The sequence below is a fragment of the Cynoglossus semilaevis genome, chromosome 18, assembly GCF_000523025.1.
Source record: "Cynoglossus semilaevis isolate Cse_v1.0 chromosome 18, Cse_v1.0, whole genome shotgun sequence".
In the NCBI taxonomy this organism is placed as follows: Eukaryota; Metazoa; Chordata; class Actinopteri; order Pleuronectiformes; family Cynoglossidae; genus Cynoglossus; species Cynoglossus semilaevis.
Window position 1 is genome coordinate 7,815,272 of NC_024324.1, and position 8,679 is coordinate 7,823,950.

Sequence of the window (8,679 nt, forward strand, 5' to 3'; positions counted from 1 at the left end):
CTTGTCACAGGCCCTGCTATACTTTTAGCAGCTGTTGTCTCTTTAATGTCCATTACTTCAAATGTGCTGATGTATGCGTTGCAAAGATCCATACTGACACTGGTTCAAACTGATGCACCTGAAGCTGATAAATCAGCACTGAATTAAAAGAAAAACATTTTTAGAGCAGAAGTGTCCACATCTTAAATGAGCCTTTTATAATCGGACTACATTGGATTACATCAACCCTTTTGATTTGCCACCTGTCAACAAGGTGGAAACTAATAACATGCACAGCATGGAGTGCACAAACAAGCACACAAGGGTGTCTTAGAGAACAGGTAATGTCTGGTCTACAACCAGACAGAGAGCAGTCAGTCCCACTGTGCCAAATCCCTGACAGTCCAAACCTGACCGCCACAGACTGGCTGGAACCGTCTCAGAGCAATTTAAGAGAAAGGTTGGAGGCGGGGGCAGGGGTGGATGACGAGAGCTGGCTGTCACCATGGACTGTGTACACAAGGTAGTGGAAGGCAAAGAGGGAGAAAGGGGCCTGGGCTTCAGTAATGTAAGTAGTCACAGGCAGCAGTCACAAGGTGGGGATTACAGGGTGGGCAAAGCTTCAAACAGCCCAAGTATTTCAGCCCCATGCTGCCTCTTTTCACCTCCTTGACACAGACACAGACACAGAACTCCCTGTACTCTCACCCTTCCCATTAAACAGTCACAATTTACTGAGGATACTTGACAGTATCTGAGTACACACTGTTTGTTTCGTCTCCCAAATGCACCTGCATGATTAAAAATCCACCTCGAGTAGAAAATGGAGATAAATTAACTTACAACCAAGTGTCAGAGGCAAATCTTTTTTTTTCTTTAACAGAAAACCTTTCACTTCTCTTGTGTTAGCCGCCAACCACAGAACCAACATAAAAGATGAATCAACCCACTCCTCTTTCTCTGTCCTCTTCTTCTTTTATGAGTGAACACACAGAACACCCTTGAATTTCTTTTTCTTGTGTGATGACTGTGTCATCCTCCATGACGCCTTTAATTGCCACCTTAAAGCACTACTGAACCAAACAGAGGACGCTGTGTGCACAGACGTGACGTTCATGGTACAACCAGATTAGTAGTTGCTCTATTCAGCTTCTTCTAACAAAAAAAAATAGTACAGTCAATATTTAGTGCCAAGATTTCTATCTGCGAAACTAAAACTAAAGATTACAACCGAACAGACACATAGAAGCTCACAAGCACAAAGGACACCACAATGACACCTTTTATTTATGAAAATGAAAACTGTCTAGACTGTGCAGTCTTTCCCAAATGCACAGAGATTTCATACAGTCTGTTTTAAATACAGAAGCAGAGACAAGGACATAAACAGATAAATTGACTAGCAGAACTTGGAAACAACCCCTAACATTCTGGTCGTAAGACGGATGATTCTCCAAACTTACAGTTACACAAAGCACTTGCAAATTTCCCTCTGAAACTTTAAAAGCTTCACTTCATCAATGGGGCAGGCTATATGAAGGAGATGTGAGCATGCCATGGTAACTTCTAACTTGCCACACAGTCTGACGGGCAGCCAACGCTTCACGGTCAGGAATACATGCAAATCATTCAGAAATTTGCACAGGGGCTCTGCAGTTACACACTGCACAGATGCAGGAAGGACATAAACAAATACAGTCCATGTACATGAATCAAAAACCTGTTTGTGGAGTAAAACACAAATTTGACCCCATAGAAAACCTGAGGTTTAATTGACATCTCTATGTCTGAATATGAACTATTATTTATGTGGCATCTCCTCATCAAAATTCATCTCATTCTACTGTAAATCATCTTACTCTGAAGGGATGTGTCAGATATGTTAAATCAATGACAGTAAAACAACTAAGCAAATGTTCAATACACACAAATACACACATTCAGCTGCCCCTTCTGTTACCCAGAAGAGGATACAAAGTGGGTGTTTCTCACTTTCACGCTGCTCTCAGGGGGTAAAAATTAATCTGGCATGTGGAGGAAAAAAACAAATAGGGAACAAATGTTGAATGGAAATATGATTTCATAAATTTAGGATGCAGTTGTGCCTTCTGCAGGAGTTGTTTTTTTGGGATATATCCGGCTTTCAGTACAAGTACATATGCTAAAGTAGGAGAAAGGTCACAGTGTAAGGACAGAAGGCCCACACAGTGGTCCAGAGAAAGCTCCCTTGGTGCCCTCTTCCCCATCACGTGGTCTAATGTTGGAACAGATCAGGGAGTAGAGGGACGAAGAGCAAGTGGGGAGGGGAACAAGTTGGTAGGGTGAACTTCTCAAACCAGCTGGCTGAGTGTAGAAAACTCCAGTGACTTAGGAGAACAAACATTAGCAAAAAAAAAAAAGACAGTGAGAGAGAGAGAGGGAAACAGAGAGATGAAAAGTGTGAGAGAGCAGAGAGAAGCAGTTGGCAGTACTAGCTGATAAGGACTGGGGTATCTGAGAACAGAAAAGCACACGCAAACCTAAACAGGTGATAAAGACGCAAACAAATGGGAACTGGGTTGATGGTGTCATCGATTTCAGATGATTCATCAAAAAGTCCTGCACAGAAGAAAGACTGTCAAGGTTCAACAGTGGTTGGTTTTAAGTGCACACAATGTGACAGCAGTTAATTATCCAGTTCTTGAGGCAGCAGATTTATAACTTCACCTGACAAAGCTCTTTTTTGTTTTAAATCCAAAGGAGTAAGAAGTTACGGTTGAAATATGACACAATCAGCTATAAGAAAAAAAAAACTTAAAAATTTGTTAAAAATGTAGGATGTGGCTAGAAAGCATGGTATTGTCTATCGCCCTACTGGCTTGTGAAAGACGTCAGTGTTACATTGGGCCATGTCTGGTGGTCCAGGGTTGTGGCCAAGCCTCACTGATGTTTTGTCTGGAGCCAGACTGGGCATGAGCAGACTGAGCTTTCTTGAGAGGCTTGAGGGCTAATTTATTGTGTGGGAGCCGAGTCAGAGAGCAGGGGCAGTTCCAGTCATCCCGAGAAGCAAGATGCTAAAAAAGGAGGGAGGAAGTTCTCTTTTTAGAGGCAGCAGCTTGGACAGCACAAGAAAGATAAAGGCCTTAGTACACACATGCCCCAGATACCAGCTGCTTGCTACACCCAGAGCACACACTTCTCCTTTTCTGTAAGATAAGCTATTTACAACACAAACAAAAAAAAATAGACCCATGCATAAATACAAGGTGTCAGAGAAGTATTTTTTTAGTCAACTGCCAGATCTCAAACCCACCATGGTGAGTTTGGGACAAACAGAGACAGCTGCAGTCAAATTTACAGAAACCACAATTTGGTGGGAACAGAAATGAGGCCAAGTGTCACAGAAGCATGTCTTGTCTGTGGCCTTTCTACGTGCCAAATAGGAGATAATTGATATGCATGCAAATGTCAAGAAGGACTAAAACAAAGAAACAGTGACCCTGTTCAGATTTGGTGTGATCCTGGGTGACCAAATCACATAAGCAGAGCTACAAATAAAGCTCTTATGCTGCTAATATTGGTGATAAGTAATTTAGGGACACTTACGTCAACATTCTTGAACATGCACAAACGCAATATTTACTCAAGAGGCATTAAAGCACACCCACATACCTTACACCCTTTAATCAATTTTAACATAAACCTAATTTAACCCCCCCCCCCCAAAAAAATAATATAAATGTCTTTGTCATCCACACCAAAACATTGCCATTGGTGTCACATATGGGTTGCTATATGGGTTTTGAAGTAGTTTAGAATATTATCAACAAAAATGGTAATCAACAGAAAGAAAAATGAAAAAGAACTCTGCAGAATCAGCTTTTGAGCCAGTATTCAAAATCCCTGAAAAGCTGTACAGGAATTAATAGAATGCTTGTTCAAGTTAAAAAAGAAAACTCACGGGATGCAGTCCAAAAATGAGAGGGCCTGTCAATGTGGGGATATGGTGACAGGTCACCACAGCATTAGGCAAATAGTACACACATAAAAGAAACTGTGTCACGTCTCTCTCTCACCATCAATCATACTTAAAACAAATAATGGCAAATGACAGACGAGCAAGAGGACAAACATACAGACAAATATAAGATAAAAATATTTAGGCTTCTCACCAGTTTTTCCTGGTATAGCAAGCAAAACACTGACAATCCTTAGGCATGCCTGGACAAGACATCATTCAGAACATAGTAGTTGGTATGCAAAAACAGAACTCTTGCAACCAACCCAAACAGTTGTTATGAGCAGTACAATTGTGGGGTTTGGAAACAAGACCTCAGGAAGACAACGATATTTGAATTTACTAGATTTACTAGAAGAGGAAATAATGAATGGGTGATGAATAAATTTGAGTTAAAAGCAACAGTAGGACAGCGCTTCAAAATTACAGGTGTCATGGGAATGTAACACCTTGACTTAATCTTAACCCCTAAATTTTGCTCAAAAAATTAAAATAATTACTTTTTATGGACACTACCCTCAGATCAGTTTCTTTCAGGTGGTTTGGTTTTGGACACAACAAATCCATGCAAGCAGCAAAAGACATATTATATATTTTGATCCACTCATTATTGGTACACAAGGCACAAATAATGATGTCAGTTTACCTGTATAATGATAGAACAACTGCACAAACAATTAACCTTATGGCCGCCTCGGGTTGAAATATAATAAAACTGTTTTTACTAATCTACTACTGAAGGCCCTCCAAAAGGTGACTTCCCTTCTTTAGGCAGCTTCTTTTAAATTAAACTTAAAAAAAAACATGTTGGAACAGAGAAAAGAAAACTCCATGTAAAATCATGTAACAAGAAACTTTTTTGGCAAATATGCTTTTGTTTCAGTCAAGCACAAATACAACACTTTCTGTGCACAACATATACAGTGCTTGTGAAGTAGAAAAACAATCCTGTTGTGAGAGCCTGTGTGGGTGGACTGTTTGTTGAAGTCTAGAAATGTGTACAGAAAAAAACATTTACAATGCAAGCCCAACAGATGCAAACGCTAAGGGACTCACTACATTCAAGATTCCTGAAGCTGGGAAAAGAAGACTAAGGATTTTTATAATATTCTATTGAAGGGCAAAAAGCTGTTTTTTTTATCTATGACAAGTAGAAAGGTGAAAACTTACTAAGTGAATACTAAATGCTGCAGTACAGAAAAGGCTCCTGTTGCCTATCTAGGATAGATGATAGTTTACCAACACATGCTGGAAATAATGCAAAAGAATTTTTTTAATTTAATATAAATAATATCAAGGCCAACATGCATGTATGCAGACATGTCTATAAAGGCGATGGGCGTATTTATTGCGTCAGGGCTAGTCCCCATTTCCATGAACAGAAAAACACCACCTACACAGACACTCATAAGCTTACTTATCACACTGCGCTGCAGCCTCTGAATGGACAGATAAACAGTATGACGATCAAAGGCCTCTGATAGTACTTGAGTACCAACTAGAGTTGGAGAGGGGGGAAAGGACTGATTTGTGTCTGGGCAAGTCTGAAAGGAACAGGAATGAGATTGGAGAAAGTATCTCACCGAATAATATTTCCTGCCTGGAGCTAAAGGAAATGCAATAACAACACAAATATTTAAATAGACATTGGGAAATCTAGTTCTGTGCTGCAAAAGCACCTAGTAAATACATTATGGTGAAATCCACCTTTATAATTTTTTCATGGGACTAGATAAAAAGGTCAAATGTCATTTCTTTAATATTGGTAGCATTGAAGAAAATTGTGTCCGTCAATGTGCTTCCATAAGTGTTTAAACTTGTCTTTGCCATGCCTGATTAAAATAACTGACTTAGAATATCTCAGGACATATCATTTGAAATCATTAACGTATAGCATCTATACAGCAAATTATTTATTTTAGGGGGGAAGCTGGGTTAGTTTTAGCAGGTGTATACATAAATTACACTCACACACCTTTCTTCTTTTTTATGGATTTAAAGCTTATTTATTGGACGAGGAGTTAATTGCCAAAGACATCAATTGATTTCCAGTCATCCAGGGCAATTTTAAACCAGTTTAAATTCAAAATTATTTAAACGAAAGAGCTTCAACACACATTTCAACACAATTTTAACCCAGTTTGTGGAAGCCATCAGACGTGCAGCCTTCCAGTGACCAGGAATCCAACTCTTTGCTTTAAGTATAAATGCAGCCCAGCAAAGCACATCTGAAAGCAGTTGTGTTACCGTCTGCAACCTCTTTTTTTTAATTAAATACTTAACAAAAATAATGCAAAACAGGGGTATATGGTACAAGGTATACACACGTGAAAACTATTACTATATCCTAACTAAACTATATACAATGTGAACCACAATTCAACCTGTTGATCCGTAAATAGCATTAAATTAGTAACAAAAGTTACCGTGAGGCATTCAATTGAGATCTATCACATGGTGTACTGATAAGTCAATCCAACAGGTTGTTTCATTTACATTCAAGCCAACCAATGTATACACAGTGAAGAATTACTAGCACACATTGGGGCAAAACCAGTTCCATACAGAGAGATCCAAGTTTCAATATAAGAGGTCGACAACAGACAAGAGAATGTGTGTTCACATTTTTGCATAGAGGTGCAGAATCCCTCTGCAACATCAATTCACCTGACATTTGGAAACCAACAAGGCCTTCTGACAGCAGCATCAGGGGATGCCTGTTGCCATATCAACAATTGTCTCAGTGGCAACAACTGTTCCTGTGGGAATCTCTGGTGTTTTTTAAGAAGAGATCAGAGACAAGCAATAGTGATCTTTTCAAACATTAACCACACAAAGCTAAAGTAGAAAAAGGAGATCCAACAGTGCAAGGGTTCAGGGTTCAGATTTGATGCCTACACTTGTATACACCGGTTTAGAAACCTTTTAACTTTTGAAAGCTGACATCATTGTCAGAAGCTCAAAATATACCCTATGACTTCAGATTAGCTCCCAGTAGAAACCCAATTTTAAGATTATGGCTATAATGAGTAATTACTTTGAGATCATGTTGTTAGGGATACTTTCACATTTCATGCGAAAAGCTACTTAAGTCTAGCTCCTCTAGTTTCTCGACAAGACCTAAGTAGACGCACATACTGGAAGTAACAACCCAGCAAAGAACAATTCTGCAAAAGTGAGCAACTTTTATTCTACGGCATTCAACAGCTTTAAATTAAAAACTTCCACTACAGAGCCTCTTAGCAAAACTCCTGGCAGGTTAAGATAAACATAGTAAAAAAATGAAAAAGAAATACCCTGTTACTTGTTGCTATAGTTTCAAAGGCAGCTATGCAACAGCATCAAGAAGAGGTATATACCTGTCAGACACTGACAATGCCATAGAGCTTGTGCCTCTGCCTTTACCTGGCACTGTGGCAACAACAGTAAACGAACGCTGTGCCGACCAGGACATGATTCATTAACCAACATAAAGTACAAGAAACAAACAAGTTACCCATGGCAACTAGTGCACAATCACATAGGCCGTCACCTCATAAGTTGAATGTGAGACAAACAAAGAGCAAGTATCTCATGCAGGATTCAAATGGAGCCCAGTTTAAAACAACATGATGACTCTGACAAGCCCTGGTCTTTGCAGGCCAATATAAAGTACAAAAACAATGTTGGCAAGATATTCTCTCCTAGTACATATCTGGATATAAAATTGGCCAAATTCATCTAAGTCCCTCAGTGAAGAACAAACCCTATCTTTTCAACATTTACAGCACCCTGTGGTTAGATAGGCTGAATGCCAGCACGCTACAACCTAGGAGTTCCTCTCCCCCAGTTACCCTCCTGGGTAAGACGGTGTCATGTTACTGTAAACGGGGCTCACCTTTCACAGTTACGGTAACCAAGACCAAGAACTTCCCTACCTGTCACATGCCCTTTTTAACTGTCCTGAGACACAAACCACCCCTGCATTGGTGTAAAATATCACACGAGACATTCTATATTACGTATACCAGAATCAGTAAATCACAGTAAGACAGTAGATTGCCAAGGCAGTGCTGGTATATCTGAAGTAATTAAAAAACATAAACGTAAACATGTCAGGTAAAGTACAGTAGTGACTATATCTATAGTATGTAGTAATAATAGTTTGGCAGTAAATGTATTTTAAAATTGTACAGCTTCTCTGAGACATCTTTTTATAGATTATTATGTCAAAGCCTAAAAAAGCAGTTACACATATGTACCACGACTGACACCTGTTGATTTTTATCAAGTAGTGGTACAGAAAGATGTGGGCAGACATTTCTCAAAATTTTGGCATTAGAATTGGCGTCCCATAAATGTGGTTGCCTAACACATGGATCTGGCATGGTCATCCTTCTTCGTGGACTCAGCACAGTAACGCTGCTTCTGCAATAAACTGTGCATTATTTGTCAATTAGCCGTAAAGCAGGTCACTTCTACATGTGACCTCGTTCTTCAATAAAAAAAAAAAAACATAGAATAGATAGACTTGAATTTTTGTTCAATTATACAATCTGTAGAATTATTAGTGTTAAATTAAATTGATAACTTATTACATTAATACCTACCTTTACTCAACAATGCCATTTCCTGTGTTTGTTTTGATAACTGATTGCACTAACACATTCCTGTGTCAATACTGAATGCAAGCAATTTAGGTCACCTTGCAATGACTCATAAGC

At 39.2% G+C, this 8,679-nt stretch overlaps 1 protein-coding gene across 1 annotated transcript in view; it reads right to left on the bottom strand.

Annotated features, from left to right (window-relative positions):
• The window catches only part of col8a2 (collagen, type VIII, alpha 2), a 47,573-nt gene that overhangs the window by 554 nt on the left and 38,340 nt on the right, over positions 1-8,679 (bottom strand). The window lies entirely within an intron of this gene.